This window comes from Rhinoderma darwinii, chromosome 4 (genome assembly GCF_050947455.1).
Source record: "Rhinoderma darwinii isolate aRhiDar2 chromosome 4, aRhiDar2.hap1, whole genome shotgun sequence".
NCBI lineage: Eukaryota > Metazoa > Chordata > Amphibia > Anura > Rhinodermatidae > Rhinoderma > Rhinoderma darwinii.
The window spans coordinates 223,914,787-223,942,436 of NC_134690.1; the positions used below are offsets into that span (position 1 = coordinate 223,914,787).

At 41.5% G+C, this 27,650-nt stretch overlaps 1 long non-coding RNA gene across 1 annotated transcript; it reads left to right on the forward strand.

Moving 5' to 3' along the window:
• Positions 1–1,696: 1,696 nt before the first annotated feature.
• Positions 1,697–5,279, forward strand: LOC142761022 (uncharacterized). The gene is made up of 3 exons (XR_012883481.1): positions 1,697–1,874; positions 4,251–4,308; positions 5,121–5,279. It is a non-coding gene; the product is annotated as an uncharacterized LOC142761022 (long non-coding RNA).
• The last annotated feature ends 22,371 nt before the right edge of the window (positions 5,280–27,650 follow it).

Here is a 27,650-nt window from a genome sequence, read left to right on the forward strand (position 1 = left end):
GGAAATAATAATAAAAAAGGAAGGAATATTTTAATTAACGTACTGCCAGAGTTACCAAAAGCAAATACGACCAAAAATTTGGTCCTCATTAATAACTTTAAATACGATACAATGTCATTATCCTGGAGAAAGAGGCATCAATCTCCGAAAATAAAAAAGTTGTCCCGTGCAGGCAGGAGCCACGGCTCTGCTGTCTGATGACAGCTGGGCTCCTGCTCCAACACCCGCGATCAAAGTTTACTTAGTTCGCGGCCGTTTAACCTGTTAAATGCCGCCGTCAATAGCGACCGCGGCATTTAACTTGTTTACAGAGGGAGTGAGCTTCCTCTGTCACCCATCGGCGGCCCGCAAATGCAATCGCGGGTCTCCGATGGGTTGTCATGGCAGCCGGGGGCTTGAAAAAAGCCTGCAGGTCTGCCCTGGACATATGCCTGTTAGGACGTGCCGGAGGCACGTCCTAATAGATTGCCTTTCAGATTTACACTGACAGGCAATAATGCTCTGGTATACGAAGTATACCAAAGCATTATAGCAGCGATCTGAAGATAGCACAGTAAAGTCCCCTAGTGGGACTAATGAAATAAGTCATAAATGTGAAATAAAGATTAATAGTAAAAATTACAGTAAAAAAAATAAATAAAACCATTTATTTCCATAAAAAGTGGTTTTATTTAGTAAAAGTGTAAAAAATAATTGAAAGTACACATATATTGTATCGCCGCGACCATAATGACTCAGTTAATAAAGTTAATATGTAATTTAAACCGCAAGGTGAACACCGTAAAAAAAAAAACGCAAAAAACAATGGCGAAATTGCAATTTTTTTTCCATTGCCCCCCAAAAAGTCATAATAAAAATGAATCAATAAGTTCCATACACCCCAAAACAGTACCAATCAAAACTACGTCTCGTCCCGCAGAAAACAAGCCCAAAAAATCACTACATTGATGGAAAAATAAAAAGTTACAGCTCTTGGAAAGCAACGATGCAAAAACAAATAATTTTAGTTCAAATGTGTTTTTATTGTGCAAAAGTCGTAAAACATAAAAAACCTCTACATATGTGGTATCGCCGTAATCGTACCAACCCATAGAATAAAGTTAACATGTTATTTACACCACACAAGGAACGGCGTCAATTTAAAAACGCATAGAACAATGGTGGAATTTCAGGTTTTTTTTATAATCCCCCCAAAAAAGTTAATAAAAGTTCATAAAAAAATTATATGTACCCTAAATGGTGCTATTAAAAAGTACAACTAATCCCGCCAAAAACAAGTCCTCATACGGCTATGTAGACGAAAAATAAAAAAGTTATAGCTCTTTGACTGCGACTATAGAAAAACAAATAAAATAGCTTGGTCATTAGGGCCTAAAATGGGCTGGTCACTAAGGGGTTAAACTACATACCTATTATTATTATTATTATTATTATTATTATAATTATATTTACCTATTATTTAAACTACACATATTATTATATATGTATATATATATATATATATATATATATATATATATATATATACATATACATATATATATATATATATATATATATACATATATAATAATATGTGTAGTTTAAATAATAGGTAAATATAATTCCAAAGAGACTTGGACGACTATAATAACCAGAGGGTCTACAGGTGGCATGAGGGATTTGCTAGCGGTAGATCAACACGGAGAGGAGGATACAACTCTTCAGGCTCTTCCTACTCGGGATCTGGGGGCGAAGGACATGACTATCAACAACGAAGACCATACGGGAGTCGTTTTTTAGGCCAGCGACGGGGCAGACGCCCAAGAAGAGGACGAGGAGAGGCCGAAAACACTCAGGAAGAAGTCAACCAGACAATGGAGACGAGATCGCAGGTATGACTACACTATCACAGTCATTGGTAGTTAATATTTCATCCAAGACCCTTAGTCCAGCACAGTTACTGCTCCTACAAAAGGGCCTTTCCTTCTGCCCCACGTATAGATACGATTTGTTCCAACTCGATATGGATCTTTATCGCTTCTTCAGATCCCTACGCCTCCGGGTTTACTTCTCCAATTTGGGGGAGTCCCGAAGGAACGAAGGGACAATACCCGATCCGGTAGGGGGTCCTATTATAACCAGTCGAGACTTTGGACTAAGAAACAAGAGTTTCTTTAACCCTCCAAAGAACTCACCAGCGTTGGAGACCTTCATTAACCTGATCCACAGAGATGTGGACGGGTTCAGCCACGACTTCAGATTGGGCCATTTTAAAAGCCAGGCCAATCTAAGCAATCTGGACAGACAAGCCTTGTCCTCCCTTACCGGAGACAAGGATTTGGTTATCAAACCAGCTGATAAGGGGGGAGCAATTGTTGTCATGGATAAATCTACCTACTTTAGGGAAATATACAGACAATTACAGGACACTTCTGTTTATTTACCTGTGAACCAGGACCCCACAAATAGGATCGCACTCAAGATCCAAAATGTCCTAAAAAAACATATGACCCTAGGTACGATAGACCAAGACACAGCTTCCTACTTGACCAATAGACATCCAGTCACACCTGTATTTTACACACTACCTAAGATACACAAGGGCCTTGACAATCCTCCAGGCCGCCCGATAGTAGCCTCAACAGATTCAGTATTCACTCCACTTTCCAAGTTTATGGAGAAATTACTCACTCCTCTAGTGAAAGATACAAGATCTTTCCTGTTAGATACGTCCGATTTTTTAGAAACTATTCACACTCTGGATGCACTACCCCCTGACGCTATCCTTGTGACCATGGATGTGTGTAGTCTCTATACATCTATTGAACACTCCAAAGGACTCGTAGCAGTTGAGACAATGCTGACCAAGGCAGATAAGGAAAGACAGATTATAGACCTCGGTCTGGATCTACTAAATGTGATCCTTACTGATAACTTCTTCCTCTTTGAGGATACATACTATATTCAACAGAGAGGCACGGCCATGGGGTCTAACGTGGCACCACCATATGCCAATTGCTTCATGGCCCATTTTGAAGAAAATTTTGTCTACCCCACAAACACTTTTAAGGAACATATCCTGCTCTGGAAAAGATATATCGACGATATATTCTGTATATGGACGGGCTCAAATGAGTCATTACTGGTATTCTTGGAATACCTCAACAATATTTGGCCGGAACTTCAATTCACTCTTAACCATGATACATCCAGGATCAGTTTCCTAGACACAATGGTCATTAAGGGTGAAGAGGGCTTTCTCAGCACTGACTTGTTTATTAAGGAGACAGACAGGAATGGGCTCCTACATTATGACAGTTGTCATCCAATAGCAACAAAAAAATCCTTACCAAAGTCCCAATTTAACAGGGTTACTAGGATAGTGGACGACAGTGTAAATAGAACCATGAGAATGACTGACATGACAAAAAAATTCTTGGACAGGGGCTATCCGACTCGTACACTGTTGGAGGCACAAGTTAATACTATCAGCAATAGGGACTCGGTCAAACCTAAACGCATACCGTTTGTACATATATATCATCCCTGCGCTTATAAAGTGCATCATATAATTAGAAAGCACTGGCCCCTCCTGAAAGAAGCTTACCCCAAAATTACGGAATTCCAAGCTCCTTTCCTCCCTTGTTCCAAAAGACCACGTAACCTTAGAGACAAATTGGTGAAAGCGGATATAGGTTCAGCCAAAAGATACTCGAGACAGACCTTCTTGAACACCCCTAAACAAGGCACTTTTCCATGCCGGTCCTGCATGCAGTGCTCCAATGTGATCAAGGGCAATACATTACAACATCCCCAGACAGGTGAACGCATACCAGTGAACGAATACTTTACATGCAATACCAATTATGTCGTTTACATGATAAAATGTCCCTGTGGACTGGCCTACGTTGGTGAAACGACACAACGCATACGAGACAGAATTGGACAGCATAAGAGTAGCATACGCTGTAAAAAAACCTTGCTACCTATCCCTGCGCACTTCCTAACAAGAGCACATAACATTTCGCAACTTCAGTTCCAGGTCATAGAACATGTACCAGCGCCCAGGAGAGGAGGGGATAGAATTAGGACATTAAAACGTAGAGAAGCCTACTGGATCCATAGATTGCAGACACTTGAGCCCCGAGGCTTGAATAGGGAGTATGAAGTTAGCAGCTTTTTGTGAATATAGAATATGACTGTATGCATAATAATGATCTTAATATGTTCAGTTATGGTGACTAATGCATCTTTTTACTTCACAACAGACACGTTGATCTACTCTATGGTATATAACACACCAACATCTGACCATACCGGACCACGGTATCCTTTTAAAAAAAATCTCTAGCACCTAGCAGTAAGTCCAATATGATTGATGGTTTAGTGGTAATACATATCCACTACATAGTACTATAATAACATGCATAGATTTAGATACTTTGTTAATATCCAACTAATATCATTATAGGTTAAAACGACACCTGCCCGATAATATAGAATCTAGGACAGTACTCATGATCTAAGGTGATGCACTATGGTAACTAGTCCAGTTTTTGATTTACCAGTCACTAGTTTATATCTCATGTGGATGAGATAACTAAACACCCCTCATATAATAAGTCCTACTATCCTTCTGCCTCCTATAACGTTCTCAGTCATTCAATATCTAAAATCAGACTACTAGCAGTGAAATAGAGTGATCGTAGTACTCACTATGAGACACGCCCCCTACTCGTCACTACATACGATGTGTTAATCTTCAGGGACTCCCTCCATGACGCTTTCAAACATGGCCGTCCCACAAACCAAATATGGGAGTGAGTGTAACTCCCTTCGTTAGGACACGCCCCCTGCTAGCTATGTCGGTCTACACATCTTTACAGCTATACAGCCCCAGTGTGACGATTGAAGCGTCACATGACACGCACCTTAATACCGCCCACCTCACGCCCAGAATACATAGTATTTAAACCATGGAGATTCAAGTACAATTTAGCGCCAAAACTAAGCGGCAAGCCGCCATACTGACTGCAGCACGATATAATTCAAGAATCATACGCCAAGTGGGATCTAGGTAAACAACACTTCTTAATATTATACCTTTATGTCATGCAAACTTTCTTAATTTATCTCAGGCTGAGCGTGGTGCTAGATGTGCCGACAAGATTCTGACAGCACCTCAGATAGGGACTCATATGAGACTGCAGGCTCGCAGGCGCCACCTAGTGGATTTCCTCTACTGTAGCTGCATTGATATCACCAATGTATCTTCTGCTTACCCACGCTCTATGATTTATGCCATATATGCTAATATGCCTGTTTTCCTTAAAGAATGGCAAATATATAGGTGGAATCCCTTCTGAATCAGAGATTTTCTGTATATACCTCGGTCTGTTGGTCCAAGCTAAATTACTATATCTGTGTGATTAACACTAGTGTAATCTCTGTTAACCTACGCTCTATGATCTATGCCATCTATACCAATGTACTTGTTTCCTCTAAGAATGGATTACCGATATGTGGTTCTCTTGTTAATCACAGATTTTCTTTCTATGTACCTCGTTCTGTTGCTCTAAGCTACATTATTCATTATCCCATTGTAACCATCACACTTGATAGAAATTGTCTTAAATTGTCTTGATATGACGATGTGATACTTGATGATATACTGCTATTGTGTATACCTTTTGTTTGTGCACTGGATAGATAGTCACCCTCTAACATACATTGGGCCATATTTAAATAAATATTCATATCTATACCTCGAGGCTTGTTCCCAATAAAATAATAGATATATTGACTATATATGAACACTGTATGTGTCTTGACAAAAGACTCTGTTCTTATTTTTTACCTTTTTTATTTTATTCTTTCCAGTTTCTCTTTACTTGCTGTTTTGCACCATTGATATAATGTTATTGTTGAAATATGATGCCAATATATTCATGTGAAATATTTTGTACACCTGCAGTGCCTGACGAAGGTCGTTGAACCGAAACGTTGCACGCACATTGCCCATGGCATCGAATTTAATAAAATCGCAAAATTGAACCACATTTGTGTGCCGGATACTTTTCTATATACAATTGGGTTGGGACCCTATTCGTGCACCTCTTTCAATCTTGTGCGCTCTGAACCAACACATACATATATATATATGTTTATAGCTCTATGGTATTCAATATAGCTTATGGTTTTTCTTTTTTCCAATAGGAGCTTTCCATACAATCCATACAATTACACAGCATTTGTCAAATTTCAGTAAACATGTTGTCACATAACCGATGTGCATAAATGAACTATAGATTTGTTGCCAACATTTGTAAAGTATTTATGTCAACATAATTCTAATTCTGCAGTTAAAGAAATTGCACTTATTTGTCACCTATTCACAAAGTCCACCTGCAAATATATTGTAACAGAAGCAAAATTGCATGATTTTTTTTACGTTTTCTTCTGCATCTTCTGACTTTCCTTTTTCGAAAGTTATGATCAGCATAGAGATTTGGAAAGGAGATATGGAAGCGTGAATTAGGAATATCAGAATAGGAATAGAGTATGGATTCAAGTGAAGAAAGATAAATTAGTAAAGCTCCCGCTGTGATGACTCCAATAATTGATCTGGGTGAAGATTAGTCATTGTATGTGAGAATGTAATGACCATCATTGATGAGAAATGACTGTATCACTAAAATTATTCATGTACTTGGTGACAACACAAAGTCAGAGAATTCTGGGAGTATATAGTTACATTGGGGACCTAATTACAGCAGTATTGTGTGTTGGTGTTTGCATGTTTGAGGTTAAATTATAGGTATGTTTAAATGCATTACATATCTAGTCATATATATTGCATGGCAAACAGGAAAACATGTATATAGCATCATTTTAGTCTTACATATCACAATTCAAATACTGCTGGTGGAATATAGCTGAAGGTGAACAGAACCATGCACATAAAGCCAGTACAAAGACTACAAAGTCATACTATAGCTATACTACTAAGCTATAGGTTTTCTGCCACCGTACACAGCCATTTCTGTTATGAATATATTCTCCCCTAGAAGCAATAGAAATACAATACATAGTGTTGTTTAATAATAAAAGTCAATGGCAAAAGAGTATACATTTACATATAAACAATATATACACTATGTCTCCACAGTGTACACCTGTATATGCAGCTGCACAGTCATGTAGGCTGTCAGACTCAATGTGGACATATATATCCTTCCCTAAAAGCATTGCTTCTAGGGGAGAATCCCTCTGTACATACAGACAGAGTCCGATAGAGCATGCCGTGATTTTTTCTCTGATTCGTTGAAAAATAAATACATCTACACTATTCAAGGCCTGACAATATGCATGGGCATCGTCAGGCCTAAGCATCCGGAGCTTGTGCCTCGGATCGCAGGATATGTATCCTGATTCCTGAACACTGTCCAGGAGCGCTGACTTTAAAGATGCATGCCTTCTGTCTACTGCATACTCAGGACTGTTTTTACCACTTGCTCCTTTTGAGTTCTGGGTCCTTTTGGCAGGGTATGAAATAGAAGAAATGTTTATTTAATGAGGTAGCTGCTCAGAGCTGTGCTCCCAGCTGGAGAGGCATGAGAGATCAAGGCTGAAGGTATTCTGCTCATTGGTTATCCAGTTACTGCGCTGAATTGCTGAGTCTTCTGACCGACAAGTGCTCATCCAATCAGAAGTTCTCTTTGCATCCTGTAAAAGATTAATAGAATGTGGCAGTGAGCGACAGCGTCTGCACTGTGTAAGGCGCACTATGCAAGCAGAAGGGCCAGGGTTGCCAAATAAGCAGATTTCCTGACAAATTTTTTTTGCATCCCAGCAGCTTTTTCGTTGTGATGAGCGAGTCAAACAAGGGAATCGAGGCACTTGCGATTCTACCCCTAAAATAAAATTAAAATAAAAAAATACCATACTTATCACCTCCCCTGGTGTCCCGTAACAACGTGTCCCTGATGTTATATTGTCCCTGTGATCTCTACAGCCAATCACAGACTGCAGCAGTCATATGGGACAAAACTATGCCCTATCAGGAGGCCGGCAGGTGAGGTGACAAGGTTTTGTCCCATGTGACTGCTGTAGCCATCTCCCATGTGTCCAATGTGTCTTCTCCAATAATCTCAGGAGACCGACAGGGACGCGTCGCTATGGTAGACCAGGGGAGGTAGTGAGTATGGTATTTTTTTTTTCATCTCCTTTTGTCCCCTCTTTATTTTTCCTATAATCTAAAAAAAATTTCAGTTGGCGCCGTTTTCACAATTTGTGCACACCTATCCTCAAAAGTTTTGGATTTCTGAAAATCCGAAACTTTTGGGACGTTTGGACCGAATTTGATTCGTGCCAAATCAGTTTGCTCATCTCTAGGTTTTACCTTGTCAACCTGGCCAAACCTATATTAATTCCACCAATTTTAGATCTTTGGGTGGATTGATTAGATTGCACTTGTCATAATGTAGATATATAACGTATTAAGCTAGCAGGGGGCATCGGCACTGGCAGAGAGTCTTTCCTCTGTAAGTGATGCTTTCTCCTGCTCCAACAAGTCTCAACTTAGAGATTAGTCTAGATAAGTGGATTCTAATTCCAGCTAGACAGAGTGTCATACACGGATGCAACTTTTTTGTAAGGCATCTGAAGCCTCAGACTGGATGGACGGAATAGGCATAGCATAAGTTTCTGGGTCTTGATAATGTAACCTATCTATAATTATGCAACAAGGAATGGATTTGATGCATGTAGATTATTGTTTCGCTGTTTATCCCCTGAATGTGTATTCATCCCTTCTTTTCTTTTTCTATTTTCCTTTGTTTTTCGATTATTCTTTCCGGATCGGAGGGAGGGGGCACAAAGTTTTTGGATAAGAATCAGTGACCTGCCAAGGATAGGAATTACTAACATAATGACTAGGCTTTTATCATGGGACACAAGAAGTCTTAGGGACTGTAATAAACTTGCAGAATTTAATCTGGGCAAAAATGCTTTGCCAGCTATTATATATCTACAAGATACACATTTGACTCCAGAATCACTCAATTTATTACAGAGACCATAGATTTGACAATCCTTTCACTCTACTTACACATCATTTTTAATGGTTTTAAGTTTTCTTATGCATAAAGATGTTAATTGCATGGTGTTAGATAAAAATATTGATCCATATGGCAAATAAAAAATGTTATACTGTTATTTGGGGAATGTAAAGCTAGTTATTGCCATTTAATACATACCGCCTCCATACTCGCCATCAGTTTTGTTGTTTCCCTCAGAAAATATTTTGTGAGGGAAAGGGCCAATACTCCCCTCTCGGCTATATGGCATTGTAATCAAATCCTACAAAGTATCGTAGTAGGGATTGAAAAAGAAAGAGCACTCAAGCCAAGCCGATTAAGCAGAATCTATCCCCTCTGGCAATATTGTGACTAGAGATGAGCGAACCGGGACAACCGAACCCGGTTTCGGTCCGAACATCCGGAAAAGTTCGGTTCGCAGTGAATCCGAACTTCACCGGGTTCGGCCGAACACGTTTTGACCGACCCCGGTCAAAAATATTATACAAATCGGCAGCCACTTGTCTCTATCAATCACTGATAGAGAAAAGAGGCTGCTGATTAAAAATAAAATAAAAAGCATACGTACCCGGTCGTTGTCTTGGTGACGAGTCCCTCTTCTTCCTCCAGTCCGACCTTCTTTTCTGACGCGGCAGCCTGTGATTGGCTGCAGAGGCTTCTGCAGCCTGTGATTGGCTGCAGAGGCCTCTGCAGCCTGTGATTGGCTGCAGCGGTCACATGGGCTGTATCGTCATCCAGGAAAGTCGGGCCGGACGTCGAGAGGGACGCGTCACCAAGGCAACGGCCAGGAGACCAAACTGGAGGATGCAGAAAGTTCTCGGTAAGTATGAACGTCTTTTTTTTTTACAGGTTACTCTATATTGTGATCGGTAATCACTGTCCAGGGTGCTGAAACAGTTACTGCTGATCAGTTAACTCTTTCAGCACCCTGGACAGTGACTATTTACTGACGTCGCCTAGCAACGCTGCCGTAATGAAGGGTGCACACATGTAGCCACCCGTCATTACGGGTAATATATTTTATAATGGGAGCACGGCTCGGAAAAACGACCGGCTGCCCGTGGCCGGCCGTGCCCGGCCGGGCTCATCTCCTTAAATACTCTGTGCTGCCTTAAACTCTGTGGACAGGTCAGGATCCTGTTTCTTTTAAATGCTGCTGGGGAACCCGCTCGATCCACTATATAAGGCTGCGCTACAGTGCAGCATTTAAAAGAAACAGGCAGCACAGAGTATTTCAGGAGATGAGCGTGCAGATTCAGTGCTGCTGTGAACTCTGCTCTTACCATTACGTAGCTCAGTTGTACCTCTCATCCACTCCTGTCCTCCATAACACCTTCACATGATTGGCAAGTCACCACGTAATGGTAAGAGCAGAGTTCACAGCAGCACAGAGTATTTCAGGAGATGAGCGTGCGGATCTTGTGGGGGGTGGTGACTTGCCAATCATGTGAAGGTGTTATTGAGGACAGGAGTGGAGGAGAGGTACAACTGAGCTACGTAATGGTAAGAGCAGAGTTCACAGCAGCACAAAATCTGCACGCTCCTCTCCTGAAATACTCTGTGCTGATGTGAACTCTGCTCTTACCATTACTTAGCTCAGTCTGTTACCTCTCCTCCACTCCTGTCCTCAATAACACCTTCACATGATTGGCAAGTCACCACCCCGCACAAGATCTGCACGCTCATCTCCTAAAATACTCTGTGCTGCTGTGAACTGTGTGTGTGTGTGTGTGTGTGTGTGTGTGTAGATGTTTGTGTGTGTGTGTTTTTGTATATGTGTGTGTGTGTGTGTGTATATGTGTGTATATGGGTGTGTGTTTGTGTGTTTATGTGTGTGTGTTTGTGTATATATGAGTGTGTTTGTGTATATGTGTGTTTGTGTATATGTTTGTGTGTATGTGTTTGTGTATGGGTCTGTTTGTGTACATGTGTTTGTGTATATGTGTGTGTTTGTGTATATGTGTGTGTTTGTGTATATGTGTGTGTTTGGGTATGTGTGTTTTTGTTTGTATATGTGTTTGTGTATATGTGTTAGTTCGTGCATATGTGTGTATATGTGTGTGTGTTTGTCTCTTTGTGTGTGTGTGTGTGTTTGTGTATATCTTGTTGTGTTTGTGTATAACTGTGTATATGTGTTTGTGTATATGTGTGTGTGTGTTTGTGCGTTTTTATAACCAGCCAGATACAACACAGCAGCAGCAGGCTAGCATTACAAGGGTGGGAAGGTCCACTGTTTTTGGCCCTTCCCAGCCTCATAATACCAGCCTGCGGCTGCCCCAGACCCCGACCATCACAACAGATGGTCGGGTACTGGATCGTACCTGACTCTTCCCGGCACCCCTGGTGGTGGTGGGTACCGGGGTAATAATGGTGGTTAGTGTTAGCCTCTGCACCGGCTAACACTAAGCCTCGCCTTAGTAATGGATGTTGTCACTCAGACAGCGGCCATTACTAAAGTGGTAGTAATAAAATTTGAAAAGAAAAGACAAAGATATAGATAAAATATTTTATTGAAATAAAGCACCCCCAACACAACCCTCATTAACCATTTTATTGTAGAAAAAAAAAAACGTCATCTAAGTAGTCCTTGAAAGTAGTCCAAACACCAAACCTGTAAAAAAATAAAAAATAAAAAAATGAAATAAAACATGTCGTAGGCTTAGATTCAGTTTAATGTGTGATACTGACTGTTATACCATGTATAGAAGCCGGCCGCGAAGTTGACTTAGATACAGGGCGCCAGCAGACAGTATCATACATGGCCATACAGATATATATACAAACAATCAAACATACATACATACATACATACATATATAGAAGCATGCACATATATACATGCAAATATACATACATGCAAACATACACACATATATACATACATACATACATGCAAACTATCATACATACATGCATGCATGCATGCATACACACACACATGAAAACATGCATACATACAAACATGCAAAGATACATACATATATACAAGCATGCACAAATATACATGCAAACATAAATACATGCAAACATAATTACATACATGCACATATATATAAACATACATGCAATCATACATGCAAAAATAAAAACATGCATACATGCACATATATACATACATGCCAACATACATACATGCCAACATACATACATGCAAACATACATACATGCAAACATACATACATGCATACATACATACAAACATACATACATGCAAATATATACATGCAAATATACATACAAACATGCACATATATACATACATGCCAACATACATGCAAACATACAGGCACATATATACATACATACATACATACATGACAACATACATACATACATACATACATACATACATGACAACATACATACATGCCAACATACATACATGCAAACATACATACATGCAAACATACATGCACATATACACATACATACATGACAACATACATGCATGCCAACATACATACATGAAAACATACATACATGCAAACATACATACATACATGCAAACATACATGCACACATACATACATGACAACATACATACATGACAACATACATACATACATACATGCAAACATACATAAATAAATAAACTCACCTAAGACGTTCCCACGAAGATTTGAATGGTCCTGTCACTTTTCTTCTTACTGCTCCCATTCACAATAACAGAGCGGTGGGCGCAGATTACGTAATCACGTGTGCCTGATATGATTACGTCATCTGCGCCACAACGCATGTAATGTAATGTAACATAGTGTAGTGTAGTGTAGTGTAGTGTAGAGTGCGCTGCAGCCTGTGATTGGCTGCAGAGGCGGTCACGTGGGATGAGGCGTCATCCCTGGAGGCCGGCCTTCTGACGTCATCCTGACGTGCGTGACTGCCACTACAGCCACTTTTTATTATATTAAAATTTTATTTTCCGCGCGCCGAGCATGTACTGTCAAGGTTGCTGAAAGAGTTAGTGCAGCCCATTAACTCTACCAGCACCCTGGACAGTAGCATGCTCGGCGCACGGAAAATAAAATTTTAATATAATAAAAAGTGGCTGTAGTGGCAGTCACGCACGTCAGGCGCACGGAAATTACAGGTTCGGTCCGAATCGAACTTTTTCGGGAAACTAGCCGAACCAAACTTTTGATAAGTTCGCTCATCTCTAATTCTGACCAAAATTAGATGGATTGATCTATGGGGGTTACAGAATCTTTATGGGGTGAAGTTCTGTTTTTCTAAAGCCCACAAGGTACTGTCCAGGATTGACATGGTGTTGGGGAATGAGAAGTTGTTATCCCTTATTAAAAAAAAAAATTATGAGTATGGGTGTATTTCTGACCATTCCCCGATAACCGCTAGATTGTGTCTAGACAGCAATAGGTAACTGATGGGTGAAAACTTAACTCGTAGCGGTGGAGAAAAATAGAAAAGAATGATGGTATAAAAGAGAAAATGGAGGAGTTATTTTTCCTTAATAGGGATTTGGCTACTCTTTAAGGGGTTTGGGATACAAGGGAGAGAGAGAGGGTACTCCCAAAATCAATAGGTGTACTTAAGAAAGTACATTATGGCGGAGATGAACCATTGAAACAATCTGTTAAAGGGAAAATATAAATAAATAAGTAGGCCTGGCCCTGTATCATGGGATAAAATTATTAAGGCCCAGGACGAATATAACTTGTTTTTAGAACTGGACGCACGAGAAACAGCATTATTTTCAGATAGAGAAAATACTTTGAAATGACAAACCTGGAAAACAGGTTATAATTCAGGTTATAATAACAGGTGATATTTAATCAGCAAAGATCTTATATAGGCGCATTCTGATCTAAAGAGGGACAACAATTAAATTATAAACTTCAAGTCTTGAACGGATTCTTTGACTACAAGAATTTGTACTTATCCGAGTATATGTAGATAATATTGGCACTTATTTGTAGAGTGTTAATGTTCCTAGGCTATCCAAGGATACTATAGACTCCCCGGATACCACAATTACTTTGACCAAAGTTTCTTAAATAGTGGGGTGGCTGCCGCTTACCAAATCGCCAGGACATGATGGACTTCCATTTAAACTATAATGAGTTCTTAAAGAAATACGGTTACTGGCCTTTCTCCAGGTACTAAAGGAATCTTATACCTTGGCTGAAGGGCGCAGCTAGGGGGGGCAGGCGGGGCATGTGCCCCGGGCACAGCAAGGTGGTAGGAAAGGGGGGGCGCGCAGAGCAGCTGATCACTCCTAATAGGCGCCCTGTATGTCGGACACCTACAGCGATCAGCGTTAGGAAGAGCCAGGAGTTCATGCGGCGACATTCTGACAGGGGTCTGTGATAGACCAAGGAGTGGACCAGTCCAGTCACCTGACCTCACGTCAGTGACATGAGGTCAGATGACTCAGGTCAGGTGACTGGACTGGTCCACTCCACGGCTGTCACCGACCTTAGTCAGAAGGAACACTGACCGCTGCCTGCGACGCATGACCTCCTCGGCTCCTCCAGTGAGTCACGTCAGGCAGAGCGGAGAGTGGTAGTGCTAGGCTACCGCTCTCCACTCTGTTTACAGTGTGGCGCTAAGTACAATGGGGGGAGTGTGGTGCTATTTACAAGGGGGACCACGGGCTGTGTGTGACACTATTTACAAGGGGGGAGTGTGGTGCTATTTACAAGGGGGGAGTTTGCCGCTATCTACAAGGGGGGCATCAGGCTGTGTGCAGAACTATCTACAAGGGGGCTGTGTGGTGCTGTTTACAAGGGGTCTGTGTGGCACTATTTACAAGAGGGGCAGTGTGGCGCTATTTATAAGGGGGGCTGTGTGGCGCTATTTACAAGGGGGGCTGTGTGGCACTATCTACAAAGGGGGCTGTGTGGCACTATCTACAAGGGGGGGTGGGGCGCTACTTACAAGGGGGCTATGTGGCGTTAACTACAAGGGGGGGCTGTGTGTGTCGCTATCTACAGGGGCTGTGTGTGGCGCTATCTACAGGGGGCTGTGTGTGGCACTTTCTACAGCGGGCTGTGTGTATGGCGCTATCTACAGGGGGCTGTGTGTGGCGCTATCTACAGGGGGCTGTGTGTGGTGGTATCTACAGGGGGCTGTGTGTGGCCCATTTAATTTATTTTCTTTTAATTTATTTTTATGGTAACTGCCGTATATAACCATATCGCTTGTCAAATTTAGAAATGCTCGAGTTACATTAAAAAAAATTGTTAAAAAAAAATTACACCTCATTGATTGGTAGAGAAAGCAAACATGGCGAGGGGGAAGGAGAGGTTGGGAAATAGGTTGTGAGGGCGCCAATCTGAATCTTTGCCCCGAGTGCAGGAGAACCTAGTTCTCTCTTAGTTTTCTCTCTTTTTTTTTTCTTTTTTTTTTCCTTTCTTTTATTTACTTCCCCGTTATCCTTTTTCCCATTTTCTCATCTTTCATGTTCTGATGAAGACGCCAGTCCGGTGTTGAAAACATACAAGGAAAAAATACGGCGCCACATGGTGTGAGTAAGCCCAGAAGTAGCAGTCAGTGTATGACAATTGAATACTTACCACAGGGCCGTAGCTAAATCGCGTTGAACAGGTGGATAAAAGTGAGTGCTGCTGCCGAAATCCCAGCCGGTCAGGCCTATTGGCCACCGCAATAAAGGCAATATGTAATTCGAGAAAAACGGGAATAACGGGAATAAGTATTCAATTGCATAGTACCAATTGCATATTGGTGTTGAAAACATGTCACCCTATCAACCTTATTATAACGTAATTACGTATTACCTACTGGAGGACGTCTTTAATTTGTGATGAAGTAGCGCTTTTTAGCTTCCACTTTTTTATGGATCTAATGCAAAATTACGCAATGGAACCCTGTTGTCCCACCAGTTAGGAAGCAGCTCTAACTACATCATTATTGCTTTCAGTCAGTGTTGTGCCTGGACAACACACAACTTGCCCAGGTGAGGTTCACTCCTACACCTGTGTTGTGTCTCTTCCAAATTGTATTGGGATCTCTGCACCATGAGGCGCTTTTTTCTTTCATTTTTTACTGATTATCAAGTATTTTTCTTTCAACACTGGCTCGTGCATGAGTGTTAATATACATACAGACCTGTGTCGAAACCTCACTCACTTACATAAGGACTCAGGGCTGTTCTTTAGTAATTATTTTTCCCCCTCTATCTGTCCATTGGCCCTCCTCACTAGTTCTCCCTTCCCCCTTAGTTTATCTCACCCACTAGCTTTCTCTGTGTGTGATCACAGAATCACGTGATTGGACCTCAGATATGTAATGTGGTCCCAATCCTCCCTGTATATATGTAAAATCATCCCTGTATATATATAACATTTTTGGGGCGGGCAGCGCACAAGCACTGAGGAATAGCATGAATGCAAAGAAATGGTGCTGGGATTGAAGCATAAGCAAAGTAGAGAGCCTGTAGGGAGCGTGCGCTTGTCCCCGGTCTTATATGGCCAGTGCGCGCACCAGAAACATCACCCCTAAGCAATCCCAGCACACCCGGGACTTTAAAAAAAAACTCTGCCCACTTCCTCATTGCCTGAGCAATGTTGTGTCTAACCCTGTGTTAGTCTGCAAAGGTTCCCAAGCGTTATGCATCCTGTATCCTTTATCCAGTATCCGTGTTCGGTGTCGAGTCCAGTGTCTGTGATGACTTCAGAATCCGTGTCAAGTCCAGTGTCTGTGAGACCATGACGACTTCAGTATCCGTGTCCAGTTTCCGTGTCAAGTCCAGTGTCCGTAACGACTTCAGTATTTGTGTCCGGTGTCCGTGTCAAGTCCAGTGTCTGTGACGACTTCAGTATCTGTGTCCGGTGTCCGTGTCAACTCCAGTGTCTGTGAAGACTACAGTTTCCATGTCCTAAATAAACAGAAAGTTTTTACAACTCAAACGGCACTGTGAAAGGCAGTCCAATGGGTAGTCAGTATGAATACACTCTCCCAGTCTCTATACGATAGATAATCCACAATCCAGTGTGTGTAGATGGTTCTGCTGGTACTTGCAGTTCGACGTAGATACAGCCGGTTTCCCAATGTCCTTCTACAAACGAAAGTACCTATGTCTCCAATGTAAAAAGGAAAACAATAGTGCAACAATCTTCGACACTGTTCTCGTCACGGCAAATATTATTCCATACTTACGAGGAAGACAAAGTTTGTAAACATATAATCAATAAAATTTATAAAAATGTGAGCGGCACGCCAGCACTCTCGCCCGACTCTGGGTTTCGCCCTTCCGGCTTCCTCTGGGGCATGTGTGATGTGTCAAATCAGTTAGTTTAAATAGCTGCTAATACTAACATAAAAGTAGACATAAATAACTGTTAAAACGTATGTATTATACATTACTACATAAAATTTTTCTCAGTTTGTACTGGTATATAACGAAAACGGAACGGACACAATAAATTCTAGATACAGTAATCTCTTTCACCATTCAAGTGAGGGTAATTCGTTATTCCGTTATCAAATAACAATGGAACTAGCTTAATTTCTCAATGCAAAATAGATCTCATGCTATAAAATAACATACTTTAAAAAAGTTACATAATACTAAAAGATAATATCGCACTCTAAAAAATATATTGAGTGACACCAGATGGTTTCTATTAAAGGTCTGTATGAAGGTCTCACCAGCCTATCAGATCTGACAATGGGACAGCCGATGATATAGCCACATACGATGACATCATATTCATTCACAGGAAAATGCCCGTGTCAAGTCCAGTGTCCGTGACGACTTCAGTATCCGTGTTCGGTGTTCATGTCAAGTCCAGTGTCCGTGTCAAGTCCAGTGTCCGTGACAACTTCAGTATCTGTGTCCGGTGTCCATGTCAACTCCAGTGTCTGTGACGACTGTAGTTTCCATGTGCTGTATCCGAGACAAGTCCAATTGTCCAGCACTAGCCAACTTCCGATTAACCAGCATAAGCCAGCTTCTGATAGTCCGTCACACGCCAGCTTCCAATTATTCAGCACAAGTCAGCTTCCGATAGTCCAGCATAAGCCAGCTTCCGATAGTATGGCACAAGTCAGCTTCCAAAAGTCTGGTTCAAGCCAGCTTCTGATTATCCAGGACAAGCCAGCTATTCAGGTACTTTCGCCCTACTGACTGTCATTGACAATTTGTTTGACCAGCTGCTACTCCGTTACGACGGAGTAGCCCAGTGGCTCCACATTCCCCACAGCCGTGACACACTCCTGCAATATCAGCACAAGATCTAACGGATTCCACCAGAGGTTCCATAGCCAATGCAAAAATAACAGGTGACAAAGTCACCTCTGGCAGGTTTCATTGCTGATCATGATCTTTGATGACAAGAAATCTGAGATCAATACTTTAGCATTAGTTGTCATATAAAGAGCCATAATGACCCTCTTTTATAAACCCTGAAAGGACAAATTTAGTGAGTACCGCATCCAGGTACCCCCAGTGTACCCTATCTTTTCTGCATCCAAAGAGAGAAATGCACTAGGGTCCTTGACAAATCCAACACCTAGATCAGATTAATCATTCTGAGTGTTCTATCTTGGGTTTGTATTCCAACCACAAAACCTACCAGGTGAGGTGAGACCAAGGTTGGAACTACTTGATATAATTGACAAGCCAACAACCTGGAGTAGATCTCAAGTCACAATTTAATAATGCAATTGGTCTAAAATGTTCTGGCCTAGTCATAGGTTTACCTAATTTGGGCACAGCTGATATGATGGCTTCTGAGTCATTATGAGAGTGGTGACCTGTTTTCTGCCATTCAGAAAAGATACTCAATAAATAGGGTGCCAGATTAGCGAAATAATGCTTGTAATACTAATTCGGGAAGGCATCTGACCCCGGGGTTTTATATGGCTTAGACAGTTGCATGACCTTTTCTATTTCAGGCAGACTAAATGGGGCATTAATAAGTTGCAACTGATCCTTTGAAGTCTTAGGAAGATTTAAGGGAGCCAAAAAGCTCTCTATGTCTTCCACTCCTGGCTGATAGATAGATTGATCAGCTTTGAGATTGCATAGCTTAGAGTAATAGTTCGCAAATATCTCTGCAATCTCCATGGGGTTTCTTAACTGCTTCCCTTCATTGTCCTCCAAACATTCAATTCTAGATTTAGCTGCCATCTTTTTTACACAATTAGCAAGCATAGCACTGGCTCTGACACCTGTCACATACAATTTAATTCTATATTTCCTCATGTTATTTTTATATCTATGCATTATTATTACATGCAATCTGTCTCTTAATTGCATTAAATCCTTTCCTTCTTATTCAAATGGGTCAGATTTAGGGCTTATTCATACATATAATCGTGTGACGGCGTTAAAACAATGGCCGTCACACGGACACATGTAATTCATTGGGGCCATACACACTGCCGTTGTTTTAACAGACCTTGTGAATGGTCCGTTGAAAAATAGAACATTTCCTATTTTCTTCTATTTTCACGGATCCCTCGATAGACTCAAATCTATGGGGATCCGTGAAAATGGTTCCCACACGGGTGCAAATCAGACCTGGAAACTGTTAGTTTTTTTAAGTCCGAGTTTGCACTCGTTCGTCTGAATAAGGCCCTATTCACTTGACAGCATTTCCTGGCTGTGTGATGACTGTTTTTTTAAACCGGGCTGTCAAAAAATGGGACATGCCCTATTTTCGGCCGTTCTCCCGGCCGCCCAGGTCCCATAGAAGTCTATGGGGCCGGGTAATACACGGCCATCACTTGAATGTGTTCCGAGTGACGACCCTGTCTTCCGTAACTCGCTCTCTCCTCCTCCTCACAGTGCGAAATGCATGTGAGGAGGAGGGTATTTTTTTTCTCCCTGTAGGAGCAGAATCCCCAATCCCTGGCCACAGCTTCGGCAACACTGTGGCTGGAGATTGGGGATTCCTCTCAAGGAGAAATCCCTGACTTCACTGTCCATATATGGACACAGTGATGTCAGGGACTTCTGAAGCAAAATCCCTGGCGCTGTGGCTGGTGTTTCCGTTCCAGGATACGTTCCTGACTTCACTGTCCATATATGGACACAGTTACGTCAGGGACTTCTGAAGCGGAATCCCCAGCTCTGTGGCTGGTGTTTCCACACCAGGAGAAGCCCCTGACTTCACTTGTCATATATGGACACAGTGACGTCAGGGACTTCTGAAGCTGAATCCCCGGCGCTGTGGCTGGTGTTTCCGTTCCAGGAGAAGTTTCTGACTTCACTGTCCATATATGGACACAGTGACATCAGGGACTTCTAAAGCGGGATCCCCGGCACTGTGGCCAGTGTTTCTGCTCCAGGAGAAGTCCCTGACTTCACTGTCCATACATGGACAGTGAAGTCAGGGACTTCTCCTGGAACGGTCCCCTACAGTGGCATTATCTACAGAAAGATAGGGGGTGCTATGTAAGAGGGTGCTGTGTAGAACTACCTACAGGGGGCTGTGGGGCATTACCTACAGTGTGCTGTGTGGCATTACCTACAGGAGGCTGTGTGGCAAAACCTACAGGGGCTGTGTGGCATTACCTACAGGGGGCAGTGTGGCATTACCTACAGGGGGCTGTGTGGCATTACCTACAGGGGGATGTGTGGCACAACTTACAGGGGGCTGTGTGGCACTACATACAGGGGGGCTGTGGCAGTATCTACAGAGGGCAGTGTGTGGCAAAAAATGTACAAATTAATTTCATCCGTTTTTAAAACGGACAGGGAAAAAAACGGATGCAAAACGGATCAAAATTGGCCGTTAAAAACGGAAACACGGCCCGGAACGGAAACAGAACGGATGCAAAACTGATGTAAAACAGCCGAAAAAAACGGACCAAAACGGCCGTTTTTATCGGCCGACACTTGGACCCTGTTGTGTGAATAGCCCTTTGGGTATGTTCACACGATGAGAGGCATTTACGTGTGAAAAGACAGACTGTTAACAGCTGCCTCGTTTCACACGTAAATGCTCCTCCTCGCATTTTGCGAGCCGTCTGAGACGCTCGTAAATCTTGAGCTGTGCTTCATTGAGTTCAATGAAGAACAGCTCAAATTACGTGGCAAAGAAGTGCCCTGCACTTCTTTGCCAAGGCAGTCAATTTACGCGTCGTCGTTTGACAGCTGTCAAACGACGACGCGTAAATTACAGGTCGTCTGCACAATACGTCGGCAAACCCATTCAAATGAATGGGCAGATGTTTGCCGACGTATTGTAGCCCTATTATCAGGCGTAAAACGAGGCATAATACGCCTCGTTTACGCCTGAAAATAGGTCGTGTGAACCCAGCCTTATTCTTCATCTCAAGCTGCCTAATCTGACTCAATAGAGTGGTAATCTCCTTTTCTCTAAATAAGTAAACGATTGCTGACTATTTGATGCATATTCCCCAAAGGGTATGTGCACACGCTAGCTGGCTTTTACGTCTGAAATGACAGACTGTTTTCAGGAGAAAACAGCTGCATCGTTTCAGACGTAAAAGCTCCTCCTCGCATTATGTGAGGCGTCTTTGACAGCCGAACATTTGAGCGGTTCTTCATTGAATTCAATGAAGAACAGCTCAAATTACGTTACAAAGAAGTGTCCTGCACTTCTTTGCCGAGTCAGTCATTTTACGCGTCGTTGTTTGACAGCTGTCAAACGACGACGCGTAAATGACAGGTCGTCGGCACAGTACATCGGCAAACCCATTCAAATGAATGGGCAGATGTTTGGCGACGTATTGGAGCCGTATTTTCAGACGTAAAACGAGGCATAATACGCCTCGTTTATGTCTGAAAATAGGTTGTGTTAACCCAGCTTTAGAATGCTAGTGACAGTTTAACCATAATGCACACCCCACTTTTTTAGCCTTAGCCATAAAATGAATGATATGGGGGAAACTGTTTTTGTTTTAATCTATACCAATATGATTTGAATAAATGTGTTTCCTGTATACAAGCTACGTCACACGGAGTTATGAGAATTTCCCTCCATAGCAATTTTAGCTTGAACAGAGAATTTAAACCTTGCACATTTAGCAACATTATTTTAAGCCCCATCTATAGAGTGGAGCTAACATTCATGTACTTGCTGAATTCCCTCCCTCCCAAAATGTGTCAAACAGACAAACATATAAGGACCTATCCAAAGTCCAACAAATACACACACAAAACAACCTTGTTTAGGGGTAAGATACAAGTCCCTATCACAGCAGATGTTTAGTCCGGCAAGCCTTCAAACTCAGTTCACATTTAAAGAAATAGCCTTACATTAGTTATTCTTAGGCTTTATCCTGGACTTAAAGCTGATGTATTGCAATGACTTTTTAGCTATAAAGTTCCTTCTTATGGTGTACCAATCTCGAGTTTCATAGGACACCAATACTTTTGCTGGGAAACCCCATTTATACTTGATGTCCTTGTCACGTAAATTTCTAGTGAACTATGTTAATATTACAATGTAGCATTATTTAATGCGCACGGTGAACTCCATGAAAAAACAAAACATTTAAAACGCCCAAACCACTGTTTTTTGGTCAACTTAGCTCCCAAAAATGTTTTAATAAAAAGTGATCAAATATTGTACAAACCAAAATATGGTACAGATAAAAACTACAGCTTGTCCCACAAAAAAATGAGGGACTCACACTGCTATATCCACAGAAAAATAAGAACGTTATGTCTCTCAGAATGTGGTGAAACAAAACAATTTTTTTTTAAACAAATGTTTTTTTCAAAGTAGTAAAATATAAAAAAAACTACAGAAATTTGGTATCACCGTAATCTTATTGAGCCACAGAATAAAGTTAAGATGACATTTTTACCACACGGTGAAAGCCATAAAAACGAAACCCAAAAAAACTATTCAGGAATCGCAGTTTTTTCAGCATGCAAAGAATTGTTTTTCAGTTTTACAGCAGATTACATAGTACAGTAAATGCTACCAATAGAAACTACAACTCCTCAAAATATAAGCCCTCACACCACTCTATTGACGAAAAAAAAAAAAGAGTTATGGCTCTTGGAAGGTGGGAAATGAAAACGAAAAAAAAAAAAAATGGCTTTGTCTCAAAGGGTTTAAAATCTTGGCAAAATTATTGGGCAGTAGATTATCAAAGGTAATATTTTCTGTAATATAAAATGACCAAGCGGGATTCATGCCGAGTACATCTACAATGTTTTAATATAAGAAAAGTGTATGGCAACCTACAATTAAAATCGGGGAGAAAAACTGGTTATTTTTTGCTCGATGTGCAAAAAGCAGTTGATAGTGTAGAGTGACCTTACTTATATGAGGTGATGTCCTACCTAGGATTTGGACGGACATTTATTATATGGATCGAGCTCATCTATGCAAGCCCATGTGCCAGAGTAAGTGTGAATGAATGTATGTTTCGCGCGGTGGGATTTAATATTTTAACAACAGGTTCTATGTTTTGCCGACAAATACATACGTGCTGGGGGTGTGTTGTGGTGTATCGTGCCATGGAAAATTATTTTAATAATCAACAAGTACAATATTCTAAATAGACCCTATTTTAAAGTGGACTCTAAATAAAGAAATTCCCTATCCAGAATGTTTAACTGGATATCCACACTATGTATATCATTACATTAGCGTACATACCTACCTACCGACACTCATATTAAACTCACCCATTACGTATAGACCTATATGACCACATTCAATATGCTAAGTGTGCTCAGCCCATTTAGTTACACTGTGCACTGTGAGAAGGGTGGAGGACAGCAAGGCACTTGTAGTAAGCCACAACAAATCTCCCTGATAATGCACAGATACGGTACCAAGCTCAGTACATAAATACAAAACTAGGACCAAGCTCAGTACATATATACAACACCAGCCTTAAGCTCAGTACATATATACACCACCAGGACCCAGCTAAAAACATAAATACAACACCAGAACAAAGCTCAGTACATATATACAGCACCAGAACCAAGCACAGTACACATATACAACACCAGAAAAAAGCTCAGTACGTAAATACACCAGAACCAAGCTCATTACATAAATACAACACCAGAACCAAGCTCAGTGCATATATAACACCAGAAGCAAGTTCAGTACATATATATAATGCCATAATCAAGCTCAGTAGATAAATACAGCACCAGAACTAAGCTCAGTACATAAATACAACACCAGAACAAAGCTCAGTACATGAATACAGCACCAGAACAAAGTTCAGTACATATATACAGTACCAGAACCAAGCTCAATACATATAAACAGCACCAAAGCAAAGCTCTGTACATATATAAAGCACCAGAACCAAGCTCAGTACTGTGAATGATTTGCCTGACACAGCTTCTGTGTCGACGCCCGTGGTTAATCAGCCTGCATCTGTTCCTAGGTCTGCTAGAGTGACTCGATCTGCTACCACTCAGACTGGTAGGCTGAGGAGTGGGAGAGCCTATCGCAGCCTGGCCAGACGGTTTTAGCTCCCGCCCTTGGTCTACTTATACTTTAATTTGCTGCTTGTCCTTTGCCTGTGATTCTCCTGTTTCCTGGCTCTGCTGTTCCTGCTGTTACCATTGACCTCTGCTTCATATTTACCCTGGCTTGACTGACTATTCTCCTGCTCTGCATTTGTTACCACGTACACTCCTGGTTTGACTCGGCTCGTCCACTACTGTCTGTTGCTCACGGTGTCGCCGTGGGCAACTGCCCCACATCCCTTGCTTTTGTGTACCCTTGTCTTGTTTGTCTTTCGTGTACTTATTGAGGGTAGGGATCGTCGCCCAGTTGTACGCCGTTGCCTAGGACGGGCTGTGCAAGTAGGCAGGGACTGAGTGGCGGGTAGATTAGGGCTCATCTGTCTGTCTCCCTATCCTGACATTACAAGTACATTTATACAGCACCAGGACCAAGTTCAGTACATAAATACAACACCAGAACAAAGCTCAGTATATAAATTCAACACCAGAACAAAGCTCTTTATATATACAACACCAGAACCAAGCTCAGTACATAAGTTCAACACCAGAACCAAGCTATTTACATATATACAACACCAGAACCAAGCTCAGTACATAAATACAACACCAGAACAAAGCTCAGTACATATAAACAACACCAGAACCAAGCTCAGTACATAAATACAACACCAGAACCAAGCTCAGTACATATATACAACCCCAGAGCCAAGCTCAGTACATAAATACAACAGCAGAACCAAGCTCAGTACATATATACAGCACAAGGACCAAGCTCAGTACATAAATACAACACCAGAACCAAGCTCAGTACATATATACAACCCCAGAACCAAGCTCAGTACATAAATACAACACCAGAACCAAGCTCAGTACATATATACAGTACCAGAACCGCGTTCAATACATATATACAGCACCAGGGCAAAGCTCTGTGTTTATATATACAGTACCAGAACCAAGCTCAGTACATATATACAGCGCCAGAAGCAAGCTCAGTACATATATATACAACACCAAAACCAAGCTCAGGAAATAAAAACAACATCAGAACCAAGTTCAGTACATATATACAGTACCAGAACTGAGTTCAATACATATATACAGCACCATGGCAATGCTCTGTGTTTATATATACAGTACTAGAACCAAGCTCAGTACATATTTACAGTGCCAGAACAAAGCTCAGTACATATATACGGCGCCAGAAAAAAGCTCAGTACATATATAGAGCAGCAGAACCAAGCTCATTACAAATATACAACTCCAGAACCAAGCTCAATACTTATACAGCACCAAAGAGGAGTTCAGAACATATAAACAACTCCAGAACCAAGCTCAGCATATAAATACAGCTCCAAAACCAAGCTCAGTACATGTATATATGTTTTGAACTTGGTTGTTATGATGTATTTATGTACTGAGCTTGGTTTTGGTGCTGTATTTATGTACTGTGCTTTGTTGTGGTGCTGTATATATGTACTGAGCTTGGTTCTGGTGCTGTATTTTTTCTGCTGAGCTTGGTTCTGGAGTTGTATATATGTACGGAGCTTCTCTTTGGTGCTGTATATATGTATTGAGCTTGGTTGTTATGATGTATATAACTCCAGAACCAAGCTTAGTACATATATACAGCATCAGAACAAAGCTCAGTACATATATGCAGCACCAGAACAAAGCTCAGTAAATATATATATATGGAACAAGCACAAATACAGCTCAGTACAGAGATCATTTGCAAATTCAGTTTAAGCCCTGTCATATAAGTTTTGTATGGCATAAAACTACAGCTCTCAGTATAGCCTGAACAATGGTAAGGACATGCTGGGAGTTCCTGTTCCACAAAAAAGAACCCATCATCTCGCTGCAGATCATAGAGTGACTACAGTACTGATCAGTCACAGGGAGACACAGATGACGTCTTCTCAGATTGGAGTTTTTCTTCTTACGCTTATCTTTTCCATCCGGACCAGACCTCTATGATGAAGTCTCCTGGCCATGACTGCAGTTTTTCACTCAGATGTCTTCCGAAGCTCACTTTTCCAACATTACACCAATAAACGAAGGTAAAATTCTCATCGTGCCACACTCTATGCGCCTGAATATAATAATATCATACACTGTGCTCCTGAATATAATAGTACCATACAATGTGCCCATGAATAAAATTGTTTTAAACACTGTAAAGTAATGCACCACACACACAGTAGATAGTGCAACTCACAATGCCCCCTGTAGATTATGCCCACATAGAGCCCCCTGTAGATCGTGCCCTTCATAGAGCCCCTTCATACACATGACGTCCTGGCTGGAGGTAATGTATATTCATTATCAGGACACTGCAGTAACCTTAGTGTTTGTGTATGAGGCTGCACATAGCGATATAGCTATATTGCTAGTGCAGTGTAAATGAATGGAGAGAAGTGTATGACGCTGATTGGTCAGCGTCATACACTCCTCTGTACAACACCCACTTGGTCTAAAGTAAAAACACGCCCACGTGGGCACTAAGAAACAAATTAAAGGGGTCTGGGGTCTGTATTTAGTGAGTCTGGTCTGGGGTCCATATTTAGGGGTCTGGCCTGGAGTCTGCACTTAGGAAGGTCTGTATTTAGGAGGTCTGGGGTCTGTATTTAGGGGTCTGGTCTGGGGTCTGTATTATTTTAAGGGGTCTGTATTTAGGGGGTCTGGTATGGGGTCTGAATTAGTTTAAGGGGTCTGGGTTCTGTATTTAGGGGGGCTGGTCTGGGATCTGTATGTTTAAGGGGTATTGGATCCGTATTTAGGGGGTCTGAGGTCTGTATTTAAGGGTCTAGTCTGGGGTCTGTAGTACTTTGTGGGGTCTGTATTTAAGGGGCCTGGTCTGAGGTCTTTATTTAGGAGTCTTTATTTAGGGGTCTGTATTTAGGGGTCTGTATTAGTTTAGGTGGTCAAAAACTGGCCATACTTGCTAAATGGGCAGTTTAAAGGGGTATTCTTGTTACAACAAGTTACCCCCTATGTGTAGGGTAAGGGGTAACTTGCTTTTACAAAAATGGGGAGCCCGAAGTTGCCCGAACCCCAAGTTTGAACCGAGCGGCAGGTTTCTCATGCGCACTGCCGCTCTATTCATTCTCTATGGGAGCGCCGGAGATATCCGAGTCCAGTGTTCGGTTTTTTTCTGGCACTGCCAT